At 40.1% G+C, this 21,453-nt stretch overlaps 1 protein-coding gene across 1 annotated transcript in view; it reads left to right on the top strand.

The window, feature by feature from the left end:
- Positions 1 to 21,453, top strand: part of Pak3 (p21 (RAC1) activated kinase 3) — a 251,415-nt gene that overhangs the window by 43,193 nt on the left and 186,769 nt on the right. Inside the window, exon 2 of the mRNA XM_048796901.1 lies at positions 7,452 to 7,535. The gene's annotated coding sequence lies outside the window, so the exon portion shown is untranslated. The remainder of the gene's footprint in view (positions 1 to 7,451; positions 7,536 to 21,453) is intronic.

Raw genomic sequence — 21,453 nt, 5'->3', positions numbered from 1 at the left:
TTTTACCAAGTGGTGTGTGTGTGTGTGTGTGTGTGTGTGTGTGTGTGTTGGGTGAGTGGGAGGTTTGCCTCAAGAACTGTTAAGGGGAGAATGAAAAGATCTGCATTGTGAAAGGGAAGGGGTGAAGAAAAATGTTAGAATTGGTACAGTGTTTGATAAATAACTAGTCATTTGTGACATAATCATATACACACTGCAAACAACACCCCTCTCTGTGGCAGAAATAGAGGGGATGTTCTCAATGGAGGGAGGGCCTCAGCCGAAGAGGCTAAATGAGAGCCATTCATCCCTCCAGCCTCTTTCTGCCATTGCAGAGATTGGTGGAATCCACCACGTAGGTTTTCTTTTCAAATTTTTTTTTAGTTGTAGAGGGACACAATGGTTTATTTATTTATTTATTTATTTATTTATTTATTTATTTATTTTGATGTGGTGCTGAGGATGGAACCCAGAGCCTCACACGTGCTAGGCAAGCACTCTAGCACTCTACCACTGAGCCACAACCTCAGCTCCGCCATGTAGGTTTTCTATGGTCTCTCAACACTGCTCAGCAGAGACTGCCAAAGGCTGCTTTGCTAGTGGCTGGTGGCTTTTAACCTCTGTGGGAGGGATACAGCCTTTCCCTTTCATCATGAAATCCATGATTTTTCTTTGAAGCACAGTGTGGGGCTTTTTTACAAATTGCATGGCAAAAAATAGAAATGCAGCAAGTCCTCAGCACAGTCCTGTGGAGGTCGGGGCAATCTGTCCCTCAGGCAGTGTGTGTGGAGAGCATATTCATTTCTGAGCTTGATGGTGAATTCTCTGGGGAGGGAGGCAGCAAGCAAGCCATCCCTTCCTCTTCTGCCTTCAAGGGATCTGGATGGGAAATGAGGTAAAGCTGGGAGCTGTACAGAAAGCCAGCCTAAGAGCAGTGTTAGACTCTGCCAGAGGGTGTCAGAGTATTGCAGCCTGACTGTGAACTTGCTGTGAGACTCTGGGTAGGCTGCTTCCCCTCTTTGGGTCTCTGGCTTTTCATGTGCCCTTTCTGCTTCTTAGCATAACTGAAAAGTAGAAATGTGGAGAAAGTACACATGCACATATTTACTGTTTAAAACGAAATTTAAGTGCAGGATATTATTATTGTCGTTCTAAGTCTGCTCCTTGCCTCTGGTGGTTGCACCATTATATTGCATGTTCCAGCATTGGGGTTGGTAGAGAATATTCCAGGACAGATCCAGGGTCTCTGGAGGTGCAGAGAGGAGAGGTGTGGGAGGAATCAGTACTGGTAGAACATTGAGCTCAAAGGACCAAACTCTTATGGATCATAGTTTATTTAAATGCTACTGCCTTAACCTCCCTGCATGTGCTTTTCAGGAACTTATCAAAGCTGAGACTCAGCTTCTTCATCTATAAAGTGGGTCATTGTGAGGATTTTAGTGAGATAATGAATGGAAAACTCTTAGGCTGATAGTGCTGGCATGAAGTATGCATTTGATAAAAATATTTATTATTGATGCTCTTTGTTTCTGTTGCTGAGGAGAACTGTGATTTGTTAATGTCAGCGCATAGCTGGTCCTTAGTGAAAAAAATAGATTCCTGGGCTGTACCCTGAAGAAATTCTGATTCTATAGGTTTAGAAAGAAGCACAAAAATATGTGTTGGCTGAGGGTGTAGCTCATTGGTAGAAAGCACTTACCTAGCATGAATGAGACCCTGGTTTCCATTTTCAGCACTGAAAAAAAAAATGTGTGTTCATCAAGTAAAGATGCTAAGGGATTGCACCATGGGGCCAGATTTGGAAGCCATTGATCTAGAAGAGTATTCTTGAAGCTGACAATCATTAGGCACTGCTCAGGAAATCAACTCCATGAATAGTGACCAGCATTAAGAACAACAGCAAAGAAAGAAATGGAACAGGAAATAACAGTGTGCACGGCACAGAATAAAGTTAAAAATATTGTTTTATGAAATGTTTGTTTATGTATGTTCATATATAGTTTTTTTTAGTTATACATTGACACAATATCTTTATTTGGTTTATTTATTTTTATGTGGTGCTGAGGATTGAACCCAGGCCTTCACATGTGCTAGGTGAGCGCTCTACCACTGAGCCACAACTCCAGCCCCATATATAGTTTTGAGTATGAAAAATTTACATAGTTAATACATTATATAGTTTGTATGTATTTGCATATTTATGTGTGTCTATATATATAAATATTTACATATATTTATTATAAATATAAAAATATTTCATGAAGCAATACTTAAACATAGTGTAGGTCATAGTAAAAAGATTTAAAATACTCATTTCTCTCTTGGAGAAATTAGCATGCAGAGAAAGAATCTATCAAGTCCCAGACCAGACAAACAATGACTTGCAAGAGTGTGGAGAGGAATCCATTTCTCTTTTCTTACCATCACTTCCTGAGTATGCTTGGGTCAACAGAGTTGGTTGTTCTCTAATTAGAATGAGTTCTAATACCATGTAATGGCCCTGGCCTAAGATGTAAGGGCAAGTTAGGTATATAGCTACAGGTACCAGGCTAATTGCGTTGACCCCATTACACAGAAAATGCATCTGGGTTTATTGATGTGTTTTGTTGCCAAGCCTCTGTACAAACACCTGTTATGCTCACTGAGTTCCTTCCTTTTCCCAGCCATTGATATTTATTTTATTATATAGAACTCTTTTTATTGCGACTGTAAAATTAAACAAACAATTAAATGAAACTCTCTTAATTCACATCAACCCACATCTTTAGTGTCTTTTCACTCTACCCTTGGTGTGTTGAGGATATTATCTATTACTCTGAAACTTTTGTTCAAATGCTCTATCTACTGCTGTGTTCCAGTCCATTGTGATTCTGTGGCAATGTGATCATCTTATCAGTGAGGCCTTCTCTGTCCACCCTGTGTCCTAACTGTAGACCTTGCAAGATCCCAAACCTTACCACTTAAGAACTCCTTGTCTCCCACCTGGCTTTTTATTTTCCTCATGGTACCTCTCAAAATACCTACTATATTCCATTATAAATAATAAATAGATGAGAAAATAAACCCACTTGTCCAGATCTTTTTTTTTTCTAGAAAGATTACAATCATCAGGTGCAGTGGCACACATCTGTAATCCTAGTGAAGCAGGAGGATTGCAAGTTCAAGGCCAGCCTCAACTATTTAGCAAGGCCCTGTCTCTAAAAAAAATGTAAAAAGGGTTGGGAACACAGCTCAATGGTAAAGTGCATGGGTTCCATCTCCAGATCAATGACAACAACAAATTAGAAATCAAAGTTTATGGAAGTCTTCTGATTTTTGAAGCAGCTCTTATTTTCATAGAAAACTTGGACATCTGAATGCTTACATAAAATCATCTGATCTTTCAATATTGGTTGAGAATTTTTATTAAAATTCAACACATTGGCACAAAAGACAATATGTCTGTGGCCCAGATATTGCCCATGGGTCATCAATATATGATGTGTGTCATCAACTTATGAAATATTGGGGATCTAAATGGTCTTATAAATTGGGGACCTTAAGTGAGGAAGAATAGGTTCAGAGAGGTTAGGTACCTTCCCTCCTTCCTCGTGGTGACACAGCTAGCTTGTGGCAGAATTGGATGTTGAACCCAGGTCAGGTCTCTTGCCTCCTAATGCTCTTTTACATTCACCATGCTGCCCTGAGGCTGCCTCCCTTCTGCTGAGGGTTGAGCTAACCTGCCTGGTATAAAGGACAACATTCAGCCCTGTTCCCTCCTCACAAAGAATAACAGAGTCATCACCATTCATCTGATAAGCCCCAGGCACTTCTCACCAGTGCCTATGAATTTACCTGCCTTCCCAATCTCAACTGAGGATATTGCCTCTTGGCATTCTTTATTGCTTTTGCTCCAGTGATAGAATCAAGAAAAGGTCTTTATGGGAATGTTATTAGCATTGCTCCCACCAGCAGTGCCTTTCCGGTAGAATCCATGTGGTCTAGTGCAAAGACTCCAGGGCTCAAGTCCAGAGATCTGGGCTCAATTTTCAGATATGTGAACTGAGACAACTTATTTAATCTCCTGGCCCTCAATTTCCTTAACTGTAAACATGAGAAAAATACGATCTACCTCTCTTATCTTTAAAGGCTGCTGTGAGGCTCCAGTGATATAATATGTATGAGATCACCTTGAGAAGAACATTTTTACAAATATGAGGATATAGTATCATTATTAAATCAGCAACATAATTATTGAGCACCCGCTATGTGCAAGCTAATGTATCATTGGTTCAGGGCATTTCAAGGAGCACAAGGCCCAGTTGCTTTTGTGATATTATAGTTCAACTGAGAAAGACAAAGTGGGAAGAGATGAACAGAGCTCAGTGAGACTATATGATGAGTGAGATTATGGGTGGGAAGACCATGGAAGGATTCCTGGAGGGAGTTGCATTTAAACTATGCTTTGGGGGGAAGATGAAAGTTATTCTCAACAGAATAACAGGGCAAGTGAAGACTGAAATCACATTTCATATGGAGTGAGGAGATCGAATAGCAGCTGCCTAGTTATTACCAGTTTCTCTACTGGCTTGGGATGCAAAAGGGAGAATCAAAGCATACTGCTTATCAAATCAAGACAGGCTAAGGGGAATTGGGGGTATGGTTGATTGAAACAGGAGAGTCTCATACTGAGAAATGGTCATGTAATGGTTTCTACCTCATAAGCCTCTTATTAGCTTTAAATGAGATGATGTCTGTTAAACATTTCACACAGTGTCTAATGCATAGTTAGTACTAAATAAATGTTAGTTGCAGCATTCTCATTATCAATATTCTTTTAACATTGAAGATAGGGTTTAATAACATGGGCATTGGAATCTCCCTGCTATTAGTTTTGTGACCTGGGGCAAATCATATCACTTCCTTATTTTTGAGTTTCCTTGTCTTTAAAATGACAATGAGAGTAATGCCAACTGTAGAAGACTATTGTGGAAATAGAATTAATCTAAGTACTTATAATCATGTCTGGTACATGGTTAACATTCAATAGATATTAGCTACTATAATTATTATGGCCATTGACCATTAATATAATATGATTGCATAACAAAAAATAGGGAAATTGAGAAAAGTTCTTCCAAAACTTACTAATAAGATACACCATCTTGGGGTTGGGGTTATGGCTCAGCGATAGAGCACTTGCCTAGCACGTGTGAGGCCCTGGGTTCAATCCTCAGCACCACATAAAAATAAATAAATAAAAAGTATTGTGTCCAACTACAACTATATATATGTATATGTATATATATGTATATGTATGTATATGTGTGTGTGTGTGTGTATATATATATATATATATATATATATATATATATATATGATACAATATTTTGGGTACAGTTTTAACTCTGAAACTTATTTTTAAATTTTATTGACACATAAAATTAATGTTTTGTTAGCTGGGTGCAGTGGCACACACCTGTAATCCCAGTGGCTTGGGAGGCTGAGGCAGGAGCCTCTGAAGTTCAAAGCCAGCCTCAGCAACTTAGCAAGGCCCTAAGCAACTTAGCGAGACCCTTTCTCTAAATAAAAAAAATTAAAAAGGGTTGGGATGTGGTTCAGTGCACCTGGGTTCAATCCCTAGTACTAAAAAAAATTCTTTCATTGAGATAATGAAGAATACAGAAAATAGCATGCACTTGAGATACAGTTCATTAAGCATTTACTGAGCACCTACTATATGCTAGCCAGCATTCTAGAAGCTGAGATACCATAAAACACAGTACAGCATGACTCTTGCATGTAAGGAACTTAAAACAGGATATAGGAAAACAATAAAAATATAAAGCATTATGTTACATAATATTTAGCTATGGAGAAAAATTTCAGATTGGGTGATAAGGAATTTCAAAATGATCAGGAATGTGTATGTGTGTGTGTGTGTGTTTGTGTCTGTGTGTGTTTGTGTGTGTGTGTGTATGTGTGTGTGAGTGATGGCAGGAGAGAAGACTGCATAACCTATAATTTTAAGGAGTGTGGTCAGGGAGGCCTGACTGAGGAGATGATCTTTGCTGCAGCACTGAAGGACGATGTGAGAATACGCCTTGCAGGTAGCTTAGGTAATTGCATTGCAAGCAGAGAGAAGAGTAAGAACAAAGTCCCGGAGTCCGAAGCATGTCTGTCATTAAGAAACCACCAAGAAACTTGTGTTGCAGGAGTGAATCCAACAAGGGGAAGAATAATGGGAAAGGAGATCAGAGAGGTCACTGGGGCCACATTGTTTAAGGCTTTGTAGGTCATTGCTATGCTTGGCATTTATAGGGAGACGGAAAGCCAAAAGAAGCTTGTCAGGAAGGAACACCATTTGATTTCTATCAGCTGTTTTACCCTCCTTTAAGCAGCGGGTTTTGCTGCCATAGACTTTGGATGAGAATAAACAAGGAACAGCAGCCCCAGCTGCCATGGACTGCAGATAGTGGGCTCCTTGGTCCAGTGGGGGGGCATAAAAAGGGGATGATAACACAGCATAGGGGAAAGAGACCCACTTTCTATAATCCTGCCACTGGGCATCTGTTCATTGGCCTTGACTTAAAACTCTCCCAGCTTTACCAGCCTGCTCAGCAGGACCTTCTCAAGGTCAGAAAGCCTTTTTACAGGTTGAATGAAAATGTGCCTCCTTGCTACCACTTGGTGGCAGTAGTCTTAGTTCTATCACCCTATTACCTAGAATAAGTGCCTACCTTCCATAGGAAAACACTCGTGATTTGAAGACAGGTGGCTATCCTATATAACCCCCAACCCTTCTCCTTTATGGACTCCATGTCTCTGGCACTTTCAAAAGCCACTCCTATTGTGGAGTAGTTCTCTTTGTCAATCTCATATCCCTCTTCTGGAGTTGTTCCACTTTCTCAGTGAACTTTTAAAATGTGATGTATATTCAAGGCATTCTGTAATCCTAGCGACTGGGGAGGATGAGGCAGGAGGATTGAAAGTTGGAGGCCAGCCTCAGCAACTTAGTGAGGCCCTAAGCAACTTAATGGGACCCTATCTCAAAATAAAAAAAATAAAATAAAGAGGCTAGAGATGTGGCTCAGTGGTTAAGCACCTCTGGGTTCAATCCTCAGTACCACCACCCCCCCCCCCAAAAAAAAAATTGTGATGTGTAGAATGAAACAGGAGACTGCAGGAGGGAACAGTGGAGATTGCCAGGTAGTGATTATGTTTTAGGATCTAGACACTGTCCTTTGATTAATACAAGCTAAAATTGTGCTCTATTGTTTTTCCAGCTAAATAACTTAGCTACATTAAACTGTTGGCTCAAATTATGCTTGTGGGTCAGTTCAAACCTCAAATCTTTTTTGGTTTGTTTATTTGTGCTTATGTGAGCTGCTAAGACATGCTTCCCTTTTTCTGGCCTTATGAAATGAACTTAAATTTTTAATTGAGGATTTCTTATTTGTCTTATTTTAATTTCATTTTTTCTTAAATTTTAGCCCAGCAATCCAGCCCATCTGAGCTCATTTTGAATTTCAGTTTTGTTCTTCAACCCTGCCAGCTTTGAGTTATCTTCAGACGTGGTAAGTACATTTTCTATATCATCTAAATTATTAATAACATTGGAAAAGCCCTGTGGCCTTTCTCTGGAGACATTTCTGCTGATTACCACCTAAGTTTTGAGTAAAATTGTTTAATCATTTTGCCAATCCATTTGACTGTTTTATAATCTGTTACTATATTGTCTGATTTTAGTTCATTCATAAGAAATTTAAAGGAGATAATTTCAAATACACTTCTGAATTCAAGACATATTGCTTTTACAAGACAAGATGGATGAGGATAATCTAAGATGGGGTTTTTGTTCTGCAAAATAGAAATACAAGTATAGTCTTCCCCAATTGTAGAAGTAATATGGACTGGTTGGAATGGTCAACAAATGCACATATACTGGAATTAGCAAATAGAATTTCATCTGTAATTCTGTGTGCTCACACCTACCAGATAATTTCTGTTAATGGTTTTGCATATATATAAAATGTATATATAAACACAGCTCTAGGATTTAAATAGGGTCATCCCATAGACCTGCTTTTGTGGTGTGACCTGCTCTTTTCACTTACAATCTTTTGGAAATATCTTTCCTTGGTAGAACATACAGTTTCACCTTGGCTTTTTTTTTAAACAACAATATAGTGTTGTTTTTGCTGTATCTCAAAGTTTATCTCATCAATCCCATATTAATGGGCCCTGAGATCATTGACAAAATTTTGCTGTTAGGAGCAGCATTGCATGATGAACCTTCTTTTCTGGCTTAATGGGATAGGCTGGGTGCTATTTGTTGTTTTCTCTGGATTCCTCATCCTCCTGTCTTCTGCAGATCGGATGGATCTTGTTTTAATGTCCTAAATGCAGGACATCAATGAGAGAGCCACCAACTTAACTACGCGCCACAGTTTGAGTTTGAAAATCTATACTTTGTCCTAACTTGGAGTGGAGTTAACATTGTTTGAGTTCCTAGGAGCTTTTATGGGACCAAGACACCTCAAGATCAAGAATGAGTTAAGAGAGGCTTAATGGGAGGCTGCAACCCCTGGTTGGCACAGACAAGGTGATTAGGAGCAAGAAGCAGCGGGATAACTGCCTTGCCAATGAGCCACTATTTCCCATTATATACCCTCCCCGGTGGCCATGCAGGGCCAATTGCTGGGACCTGAATACACTCCTCCTTTCTTTAAACATTTGCTCTGCTTTGGTGTCTTGCTCCCTGCACACAGGAACCTCCCAGGACAAGGTAGAAACCATCTGCTCTGAATTTCCAGAGCATTTTAAGAGCATGTGATTGAGAGTCAAATCTGGGTTTGACTTTTCCATCTGCACCTGCCTACCTCTGTGATCTTGGATATGTCATTGATCTTTTCTAGACAGACTTATTCTCAACTAACTGTAGAATGAATATATACCTATATGAGATTTAGCAAAACATCTAACGTAATGACTGGCTAATACTAAGCACCTAGTAAATGTTATTCACTATAATATTTATAGCTGCAATTATTGTCATCATTATCATCATGAGTGATCATATTATATTGTGAAGATGAAATGAAAACCAGTAAAGCACACAACATAGTGCTCAGCATAAATTGAGCACTAAATAAATGATACCAGTTATTGATTGTATTTATATCTTCTTCTGGATATGTGCCTCATTCTCTCTTTTTAAATTCTGTTTGTATTCATGTCTTGATCTCTTAATTTATGAACTCCCTTGAGAACATAGTGTTTCCCCCCCTCCAACCCTGAGAAAACACAAAAGAGTCAGTGCTGGGGATGAGTGAGGTTGTTTAAAATTTAGATGAATGAGTGCCACTATCACTTGTTCTAAGCTCCTTTCTGATTGGATTGTTTACTAGTTAACTGATATCAGAAATTCACCTTCATAGCTTTGTGATCTTGGATATGACATTTATTACATTAACTGATCAATTGGGAAAGCTAAGGTAGGTCATAACATACATTCTGCAATCACCAAGACATTCATCACAGAATAATCCTCTACAGTATGTAAGCATTGGGAAATTTTTCTGAAACACACATGGTGACTGTGTGTGTGAGCTTACCAGAGCAGAATAAATTTGTACACTACTCTTAGGCTTCATCTAGCTGAAAGGAAAGGGATGCCATTAGACCATAAGCTCAATCCAGGCCAGCAGCAAATCCCTCTAGTAGCAGAACAGCCTCCTGAAGTCATTTCCCTGACTTCATTCATGCCTACACACAGCAGTGAGACATCTTTAACAAATAGGAAATCAGATCATAATTTTCCCCTCCTAGAAACCCTCTAATGGTTCTCATTTCTTAGAATGTAGATTCTAATTTCTTCTCATGGTCTTGAAGGCCCTGCCTAATCTGGCCCAGGGGTATCTAAACTCGTCTTATTCAATTGTTGTCCTTGATCATACTCTGCACTATGCACAACAGCCTTCTGTTTTGAGATGCCATACTCATATCTACTTCATTGTGTTCACTTTTGTTTGGACCCTCTGCCAGAAATTAAACCCTACCCTTGTGCCCTGAATGCCTCATGCTTCTTTTTGTCCTTCAGGTTTCCACTTAAATGATACCATCTTAGAAAAAAAGATAAAAGACGTTCTCTGTATACCCTGTCTCAAGTATATTTCTGTACCCCTATCATTCTCAAACTCATTAATTCTCTGATGTACTTCACATGAGAATCAGTCAGAGAACATTAAAGAAGCAGACAATGATCAGGTCCCTTAATATTTTAGAATTTCCAGGAGTGAATCCCAGGTATCTGTATCAGTAAATACTTCCCAGGTGATTTTAACATGTAGCCGGGTTGACAACCTTCATTCTGATTCTTCAGCTCTTTTCTTTCGTTTTTTAGTGCTTATCACAAGCTGCAATTGTTTTGCTAGTTTTACCCATTTATTTAGTAAATATTTATTGAGCCCTTACCAAGTGCCAGGCAGTACTGAAAACATAGGGATAAAAATAGTGAACAAAATGAACACGAATCCTAAACTTTATAAAACATCCAATACAGTGAAGAAGGCAGAATATAAATAAGCTCAGTAAGATCTTGGACTCCCCAGCAAAATGTCTGTTGTTTATGTAAATGAGTGCATATTATTTTGTTTTAGCAACCCAAAGAGGCTAAGACAAGTGCCCATTATTCATCCAACTGGAGAGGCCAAGTAGACTCAGAACCTAGAGTTCATAGCAGAGGTCTCATCTGGAGATAGAACTTTGGGAGCTATGAAACTGGACGAGATCCAGATCTCATAGAGATGAGATCTAAGGACTTAATCCTAGAGTGCTCTGAAGTCTAGAGGTTATGTTAAAGAGCAACAAGCAAAAGAGATTGAGAAGAAGCCAGAGAAGAAGGAAAAAAAAAAAACTAACAGAATGCGGTTCCTGAAAATTAAGAGAAGAATTCAAGCAAGAGCAAGTGGTAACTTGTGTCAACTACTGAAGGTACATCAAGTCAGATGAGGACTGAGAATTGAACATTGAATTTTGTAACATGGAAGTTACGGTGCTCTTGTTCAGAGCAGTGAGTAGAGTGAGTTCAGCAAGGAAGGGACGGAGAGATTTTGGAGACAATGGGTATACATAAATGTTTCAAGGCTTTAGTAAAATGAAGATGAGAACAATGGATGCAGTAGCAATATCTGGAAGAGAACTCAATAACCTTTTTAGATGGAAAAATAATATTTTAATGAGAGTGATCCAGCCTCCCACACATATTGTTGAATAAAGGATTGATCAAATAAATGAATAAATGAAAATATATGTCAAAGTGTTGAGCAAGTAACAATGGCAGGGGCAGGGTGGTAGCTGAGTGATAATGCTCACCTAGCACGTGTGAGGCCCTGGGTTCGATCCTTAGCACCACATAGAAATAAATTAATTAATTAAATAAAGGTCCATCAACAACTAAGAAAAAAAATTAAAAAAATAATGGCAGGATAAAATGGCAGATTATTTGGGTAGTACCTTGACTTTAGATTCAATCATTCCTGGCATACCAAATTTGCCCCAGGTCAACTCAGCCTGAGCATGGGGTGACACGGCACAACTCTCTTTTCCAAAAAGGAAATGCTCTGTTTTCTGTAGTCACCCCATTCCAGGGAGCAGACAGACCACTGGACTCAAAGAACTGGGTGAGGTGACACAAGACCTTAGAGTATGCTGAAAGAGAAGGCCCTTTGCACCATCACTATTTTCTGGGCTTGATCTTCTTCTATGATGCAGGACATGTGTGAGATACATGTCACATTGAAATTCCGAGCTTTTTCCTTCTTGATGGGGGGCTGTTAATGCTGTCATATAATTCAGGCCCAAAAGTTCTTAAAGCAAAGTTCCAAAAGAAAGACCCCAATCCCATGTTCTAAACAGAAACCTTGACATCCACCTCATCTCCTTCAATTCATTGCACAATCTTCACGGTGTGAAGTGACACATGAACCCACTGGGGATTCCCCATGGTGCTCCTGACTCACCTTTGTTGGAAAGATGGTATGGCCCAGCTCCAGGCTGGCACATAGGTGGTGCTTAGTAACTTTTGAATGAATGAACTGTTTTGGATTTGGGGAAGTGACACAGGGATGAGAAAAGAATGCACATTTTTCTGGCCTTTCCTAATCATCTCAGTCTATGCTTAGAGGCAACTGTGTGCCAGGACATAGCCAGCAGTGTGATCATGTCCTGAGGTTGGAAGAAGAGACAGGGAAACCCCCATAGTGTTTTGGCAGCAACCTCAGGCATGCTTTTTCTATTATCTCTTGCAACTAGAGACTCTTAACATTTTGTCAGGTCTTAGGAATCCAAAAAATTTTACTTGAACCACCATTGATCTAATACCTGACTGATCTGGGCCACATCCTGTGTATTATCCCAAAGTTGTGACTATAATACTAAAATAGTATTCCTACCATTGCTAATTCTAATAATTGCAGCTAATATATACTGAGCACCTGCTTGGTGGGTACCTCTATTGTCTCCATTGAACAGAATTTCAGGCTACAAAGTGATAGGGTTCAGATGCAAGCCCAGTGTGAGTCACTACAGAATCATACTCTGTATAGTTTCATATCATAGCATCAGTGTTCTCTTTTAAAAATGTAAATCAGGTAATGTCATCCCATTACTTAAAAGCTTCCAGTGGCTTCACATTATATTTCAAATAAAATCCAACTTTCTTCCCGAGTCATCAAGACCTGGCAGAGTATGGCTTTTGCCTACCTCTCCACTCTTGTCTTATTGCCCTTAGTCTACGCCATAGCAGTAATAGTGTACTGCTGTGTATATCTGTGTACATTTGGTAGGCTGATTTAGGTACTTATTACTATTTACAATGACCCTTCTCTTATAAAAATCCTTTCACATTCCAACCATCCTGGGAGTCTTATTTATATAAGGTGGAATCTGCCTGTGGTTGTCCCTATGCCCATTGTTCCATGAGTACTTATAGGTCTAAGTACTCTCTCCCTTTCACCTTCATTTTTAAGATCCTAGGCCAGTCATGGTGGTGCATACCTGTAATCCCACTGACTCAGAAGGCTGAGGCAGGATGATTGCAAGTTTGAGGCCAGCCTCAGCAATGTAGCAAAGCCCTAAGCAACTTAGCAAGACCCTGTCTCAAAATCAAAAATAAGAGCTGAGGATGAAGTTCAATGGTTAGTCCCAGGTCTTGTCTGGCATCAAGAAAATGTGGTACTCAAAGACAAATGTGAGCTCAAATTCTCATTCTGTGACTGCTGACATTGATGAATAATTGCTATCTCTAAGACAGTATAGAACAGGGCACTGGACTAGGAAACTAATGACCTATATCTTTATCCCAGCTCTCTCACTTATTAGCTAGGAGACTTCGGATAAATCCTTTCACTTCTCTAAGCCTCAACTGCCTTATCAGTCAAAGAAAATAATTATCTTTTCCCCTAAGGGGTTGCTTTGAATTTAGAATGAGATGACCTATGGGATATGGTTCTTCTGTAAAGTATATAAATTTGCATAATAGTAATGCTTACTGAGTGCTTATTTTATTTCAGCTGCTGCTCTAAGATCCTCACACTATCTCCATCAAGCTTCAGAAAAACCACATGAGATTAATATTAATAGTATCTCCATTTTACAGATGAGAAAAAAGAGGCAAAGGAGGGTTAAGGGATTTGTTTACCATTATCCAGCTGGTGAAGACATTTGAACAAAGACTTTTAAAAAGGGAGGGAGCAGGAGTCAGGAGGAGGAATAGAGGACTGAGAGGGAAATGCAAAGACCCTGAGGTACATGCTTGACCTGTTTAAGGAACAGCAGGAAGCCCAGAGTGGCTACAGCAGAGTTAGCAAGGTCAGCTTGTCTCTTTCTGGGACCTTGAAAATAACTGAAAGGAGCCAACCACAGAGGAAAGATCAGGGAAGTCAAATAAGGGACCCCAAATAGAGAACCTACTATTGCCATCTATTTCTAGCAGTCACCATTGACAGAAACTTGAAAGAAATAGCAGGGATGTGAAATTGCTGAAGTCTAGAATTATTTTTTTGGGGGGAGTACAGAAATTGAACTCAGGGGCACTTGACCACTGAGCTATATCCCCAGCCCTATTTTGTATTTTATTTAGAAACAGGGTCTCACTGAGTTGCTTAGCACCTCACTTTTGATGAGACTGGCTTTGAAGTTGAGATCCTCCTGCCTCAGCCTCCAGAGCCACTGGGATTGCAGGCATGAGCCACTGCACCTGGCTTTTTTTTTAAATACCTTTTTTAGTTGTAAATGGACATAATACCTTTATTTTATTTATGTGTTTTTATGTGGTGCTGAGAATTGAACCCAGTGCCTCACACGTGCTAGGCAAGCACTAGAGCCACAAACTGAGCCACAAACCCAGCCCTGAAGTCTAGAATTCTTGTACAATTTCTGATGAGTAAATAGATCGTTATCAAGTGTCATAACAAGTTTCTGACTCTTCTGTGCTTTATTCCGCTCCTCAAGCATTGGACTATAACTAATGAGGAGTGTGGCACTGGTGTCATAGCCTGTGACATTGTCCTGATTTTGCAGAGTGCAAAATCATGATAAATGTAATTGGGAGTGAAACAGGTGGGCTGATTTTTCTTGGATTAAGAGGTAGAATTGATGAAAAGTCCAGAACATTTCTGTGTTGGTCTGGTTTATGTATATCTTCAAAGTCCTTGAGTTATTCAGTTACCATTGTTTATGTGTTTGGGACCTGGCGATGCCTGTACTTTGAGGAATGTAGGCAATGATGCCACATGGGAAGCAGCCCTCTGGCCTGATGGATCCCTGAAATGATAGGCCAGGTACCAATGGGGTTTCCTGGAGGCTCCTCAGCTGGCCACCATGGCCAAGGATGCTGCTTCTTCCCACTGTTCATGCAGGGAGAGCCAGCCTACTGCATAGAAAGCTTATTAGACAGGGATGGTGTTTTAGGAACATCTGAACTAATCTACACAAGAACACTTGCCCTGTCTTTATATTGTTATAAAGATTGGATATATTTCTGAAAATGTAAACTATTGTATATGGATAAAATATAACATTGTTTTATACTATGTTAACATTATTTAAACTATGGAGTCCTATAAGAAGGTAGAAAATCGAAAACCACAGCATTTTTTTGATTCCTTACTTGTCTAGTGTTATGGAGAAAGCCATAATACTATTTTTGGAAATAACAGCTACCATTTTTTTTTCTTTTTCTTTTTTCTTTCTTTTTTTGTGCTAGGGGTTGTACTCAGGGGCACTTTACCACCGAGCCATGTCCCCAGAACTTGTTTTTAATTTTTTTTTTGAGACAAAGTCTTACTAAACTGCTTAGGGCCTTACTAAGTTGCTGAGGCTGGCTGTGAACTTGTGATTTTTTGCCTCAGCCTACCAAGCTGCTAAGATTATAGCTATGCACCATCATGCCTGATAAAAGCTACCATTTCTGAGGATTTACTATGTGCCTTCAGTAAATGCCTTGCATGTACTATCTCATTTAATCCACATAATAACCTATGAAGTAGTCACTGTTAGTCTCCGTGTTGAGTGAGGCTTAGAGGTATTAAATTCAATGAAGTTTACATAGCATGTGGTTAGAACCAGAACTACATACGGGTGAATAGCTATACCATTAGGTTTTCGTATATCTGTGCTAAAGTATTGTTTAAATAGGACACAGATGCCCTGAAAAGGCAGATTGAGTCTCCAAGAGGCAAGGTACCAACTTTGCTCTTTGGGCTATACACACAGAGATGTCTATAGAGGGAAAGCTCCAAGCAACCAGGGTGACTCTAGCTCCATATTGGAGTGATGGGTGGACAGTAGTGGGCAGTTGGATGCTTGAGTTAGTGCTGAGGGGACATTGGACATCCCAACTTGAAAGTTTGGGCTAAGGAGAAGAGTAACCATGAACTCTAAATTCTGGAAATACTCAGAGTAGTAGTGCCCTTCCTCGCACCTGTGAGGCACCTAGAAATCCAGAGCAGCACTGAGATTTGCCCAACTCACACAGCACAGCACACCAGATCCACAATCTTCAGTGGAACTCTAGACTTTACCTCCCAGTTAAGGGCTTATCCGTCTGCCCTACCTTCTTAGGCCCCTCAGAGGAGGTGGGCAGGAGTCAGAGAGAAGAAGGCATCTCCTTGTGAGTGAAGCCATTGCCTGGAGTACTGGTTCTCAGGTGTGGCCTAGAGAACTGCAGCATCAGTTTCATTTGGGAATCTGCTAGAAATGCCAGGTCTCCAGGTTTACCCTGGACCTACTGGGTCTGGGGCCCAGCAATGTGTGCTTTAACAAGTCCTCTAGGTAATTCTGATGAACACTGAAGTTTGCAAACCACTGGTCTAGATAGACAAGCTAAGCCCTAAATGCTGCAGGCATCACTACGCACATGGATCATCAACTCACACAGCACTCAGAAGGATATCTCATAGAGAAAGAATTGGAAAGGGACTGCAGCCCTTGAGCCAGACTAGCAGAATAATGTCACCTTCAAATACACATGACAGTGACAGATATACAGAGACTGGGAGGGAGGCATAGCCAGTTCTTGTTAGTCCACACCTGCTTCAGAGAACATAGTTTTGTCAGCTCAGCAGTTCCCTAGAGACATGTCAGCCACTCTGTGGAGGGTGCAGTTCCTGCCCTCAGGGATACTGTCAGCCAGGATTGTACAACCTCTGAATTGGGAGGAAGCTTAGAGGATGCCTACTTCATCGCTCAGCCCACATTTACCCCACTTCTCTGGTAGTGAGTGCATCCTTGACTGGCATTCTTGACTTCAACATTACAGGGCTACAGGGATAATGAGTTTGGTTTCCTGAGTAGAGGGAGTAGGAGGAGAAACAGGAACAGATAATAATTATAATAGTGAAATAGTAATGTAAGTGCTAGAACTTAAGCTGTGAAACCGTGAGGCCAGGAGGAATGAATGTTCACTATATGAGATCAAGGGAGGCTTCAAGGAAGAGATGCCCTTTGAGCTGGGCAGGGTTTCACCAAGTTGAGAGGGCTGTTTCCAGAGAAGAAACTATGAATAAAAATATGGAGGCACAAAAAAGCAGGACACAATGCACAAAAATATTTTAGCATTTGAGGCTCAGAAGGCACACTCTGAAATGAGAGTACTTAGCTTCAAAGGTTGACTCCACAACTTGCTGACTTCAGGCATGTTATTTAACATCTGTTGTCCCCTGTTTTTCTGCCTGCAAAATGAGAGTAATAAAACCTTCTTGGCTGGGTTATGAGAAAGAGTAAATGAAATAACGGTACAAATTAACACAGGCCTGGTATGTAGCAAGCACTCCAGAACATTTAGGGCTACATCGCTTCATATATGAAAGCAAAAATATTGGTTTACTTGGAGCACTGGGAATGGGACTGGGGGGAGTACAAGTAATCTTTGATACTATGTATCATGGAGAAATATTTGAATGCCAAACTAAACATTTGGGACTTTTATTCTGAAGGCAGAGGATGTGCAATTTTAGAGGATGGATTGTAGCAGAGTGGTAGGAGAGAAAGAGGTAAGAAACTACTGGATCTTACCTATGGCATTGACAAAAATAGGGATATTTGAGTGACTGCATGTCTGAACTTTGTACTGTACTATTACACACAAACCTGAGTTCAGATTAACAGACCTTGAAATGTGCACATATGTATCTATCAAATAATTAGAGAATGAGAATTAGCAATTGGAGAGAATATTAGCCAATTTTTAGAGTTTTAATATTAGACAAAGGGAAAGAATCTGACCTAACTTTCCTATGTACATATATGAATATACCACAATCAGTCTCACATTCATGGATAACCATAAGGCACTAATTTTAAAAATAATTATAAATAAATAGAAGGAAAAAACAACAACCCGTTGTTAGTGTGAATTAAGCTATGTGAAATGTCATATTCTGTGAAAATATTTTCTGAAGCTGGCCTTTTTGTAAGAAAGTTTGGGGTGTGTGCGATTCACACATACTTGATAAATTTATGCACATTCTGTCTTACTGGCAGCGACCAAAATCTGTAATAAGACAAGGATCCCTCAATGAAAGAGATGATTAGAGATGGTAATAGCAGTGCACACTGGGTCCTAATTAAGGTATTTTCTAATGGTTGTCTAGGAATACAAGTGCCCTCCATTTGGACTTTGGCGATAACTAGAGTATGCTTTAGTTCTTAATCAGGATGCACACAATTCAAAATGTTCTTGAGTCCTGGGCCAGAGGGAATGATCTCATTTGGCACATTATTGAGTTACTGTGAAGAGGAAAGACACTAACTGCTCACAAATATTTTGTCATTGAGTAACTGCAAAGATGCATCTGTTAAAGCAATCCATCTGAGTGGGCTAGTTCTCTTGAATATTAAAGAATATCAATATATCCTAAAAGCAAGCCAATTTCTCCAGCCTTTACAAAGCCACTTTGAAGCCAAATGATCCTTTTTCTGCCTTCACCTTTCTTCCAGAAGATATTCACAAGCATATATAAATTCAGATTTGACCCCTTCTAATGGACCCTTTTCAGAGGAAGTAACTTTCTTTGGCTGCAGTGAAACAGATGTTTGGATGGGAGGGTGTGGAGGGTGGTGGTGGCAATGTGGGTTTGATGCTTGGGAAACAGTTCTGCCCCCAGCAGAATAGACATCATGAATTCTTTGTCAGCCCCTCCTCCCAGACCTTCCAGGCTTCCCCTTAGGTGGCTGACAGATGGAAGCAGAACAGATACCTTAACATGGTTAGACTGACCAGTTAGATTGACCCAAATTCTTTTGGGAAATGCAAAAGCCTGCTGGCTCTTGGGATTAGCTGTCTGGTGTTTCAGTTGCTCCCCATCTGTACATTACCTTCTTGTCCAGTGCAACCCTAGCATACCACATCTGCTCATCTCAGCAGTTTACTTCCAAGCCAAGATAATTTAAGAATAGTTTAGTTAGAAGAAAGCAATTCTCCAATGCTAGAGAAACTTTGCAGCATGCCCAATGAGAAATTTGTCCCTCACCTAATTGATTTGCTAGATCCCTGGTGTTCTTTCCCCACTGTTTGTCCTTGCTCTTCTGCAATGATTCTTGGTGATGCAGCCAAATTGTTAGGATTTGCATGGTGGAGAACTCAGCACAGAGCACATACAAGTTTCAAGTCTTCATTTTTTCATAAAGAAAGAGGAGCTTCTCTGGGCTGAGAAGCTGTAGGAGAAATAATAGGATGGAAAAAATGAGCGTTGTTTCCATTAGAGAGGTGGCACCCGAAGGCAGCAGGGAAAGGCCCTGGGAACCTCAGAGGCAGTTAGGGATGTTAGAACTCAGACTAAAGGAGACATGGGGTCTAGACAAATTATACTCAGGGCATACCCTGCTGACAAGAGTTCCTACCTCTATGATTCACAGGGTTCACAGAAAAAAAAAATCTATAGCATAGCAGTTCTTAGATTTGGCTACACATTAGGACCTAATGAAGAGCTTTAAAGATATATATTCAGTCTTCTCCTTCAGAGATTCTTTTTCTTTTAAGACAAAACATAACAAATGCTGGTGAGGATGCAAAGAAAGGGGAACTCATCTCTACTGTTGGTGGGAATGTAAATTAGTACAGCCATTATGGAAAACAGTGTGGAGTGTCCTCAAAAGACCAAAAATAGATTTAACATATGATCTAGCTATCACACTCTGGGTGTATATCCAAAGGAAAAAAATCAGCATACCAAAGAGATACCTGTATGCCCATGATTATTGCATCACTGGTTGCCATAGCTAAGACATGGAATCAACTGAAATGTGCATTGATGAAACGTAGTGTATATATATACAGTGGAATAGTATTTGGCCACAGAGAGAATGAGATCCTACCATTAGCAACAACATAGTTGGAAATGGAGAACTTATGTTAAGTGAAGTAAGAGATTCTATCTCCATTGTTATGGGGTAGAGTCTCAGCATTGGTACTTCATAAAAGCTCCTTAAATGGAAGTCAAAATCATCACAAAGGACATTTTTCTGACAATTTGCCACATTTGACTATAGACCATATTGTACATAATGTTATTGTATTAGTGTTAAAAATTCCTGAACTTGGTAACTTGTGCTGTAATTATGTAAAAGGATATCCTTCTTCTTAGAAAATACTCTGAAGTACTTGGGGGAAAAGGGCATGATGTTTGCAATGAATTCAAGTGAATTAGGGAGGAAAAACACACAGAAATATAGAGGGTGGAATAAAGCAAATATGGCAAAATGCTAACATTTGGTGAATCTGTGTGAGGGGTATACATGAGTTCTATGTACTATTCTTAGAATTTTTCTCTTAGTTTAATTTTTTTTCCAAACAGAAAATGCTTTTTTAAAAACCCAGCTTCCCAGATGAAATAATGTACAACCATATTTGGAAACCATTGGAACCATTTGGAAACCTCAGTAAAGCACAGGGAATGGAGACCTACTGCAGATTAGGGGAGAATGAAAACCTTTCTCAATCATCCTATACCAGTGCTTTTTCTACTTTAATGCTCAGACAAAACTCCTGGAGATCTGGTTAAAACTCAGTTTCTAATTCAGAAAGTCTAAAGTGAGGCCTGAGATTATGTATTTCTTTTTCTCTTCTCTTTCTCTCTCACACTCTTCCCCCCTCCGCCTCTATCTCTCCCCCCACCCCCTCTCTCTTTTACACTACTGGGGATGGAAACCTCTGACAATGCTAGGGGGATGCTCTACCACCAAAATACACCTCAATCCAAGGTTCTGCCTTTCCAATACACTAATATACTTCTGGTGATGCCAATACCTCTTGCCCATGAACCACCCTTGAATCAATAAATTTCTTAGACTGAATTACCCTCACATAAGTCTGTCAGTGAGTCAAGAAGTATTTTGGAGTTACTCACTCAAAGCTCAGCATTGCAATACAAATTATGTAAGTGAAATAGGGTGGACATGCTGAACTATGGATAATCTTGCCCCTCCCACCACTGAGAATTGAAGTCAGGGGCACTTGGCCACTGAGCCACATCCCCAGCCCTATTTTGTATTTTATTTTGAGACAGGGTCTCACTGAGTTGCTTAGTGCCTCGCCATTGGTGAGGTTGGCTGTGATCCTCCTTCCCCAGCCTCCTGAGCCACTGGGATTACAGGCATGCACCACCATGCCCAACTCTAATCTTGCTCTTTTGACCATGGGATCCCTGTGATCTGGACCTAAGAGTCAATTTGTTACGTTGAACAGAACAGGGCACCCAACACAAGAAGCTTAAAGACTTGCAGAAAATGGAAGAGGGTATGAATTGTTCTCTTTAAAAGCAAGCCCATGTTATAGGTCACAGGAAAAGTTCAGCCCCTCCTGGTGTGTGGCACTTGGAACCCCTGAGGGTTTCGCAGAGAGCAACAGAATTCTGATGAGGTGTCAGGATACAGGCTGCCTGGGCCCAGCTGCTTCCTCTAGGTAGGGACTCATTTGTTAGAAACAGAATTCCA

The sequence above is a fragment of the Marmota marmota genome, unplaced genomic scaffold (genome assembly GCF_001458135.2).
Source record: "Marmota marmota marmota unplaced genomic scaffold, marMar, whole genome shotgun sequence".
NCBI classification, from domain to species: Eukaryota; Metazoa; Chordata; class Mammalia; order Rodentia; family Sciuridae; genus Marmota; species Marmota marmota.
Note: the sequence above shows the minus strand (reverse complement) of the source record. Positions and strands in the feature narration are given on the sequence as shown.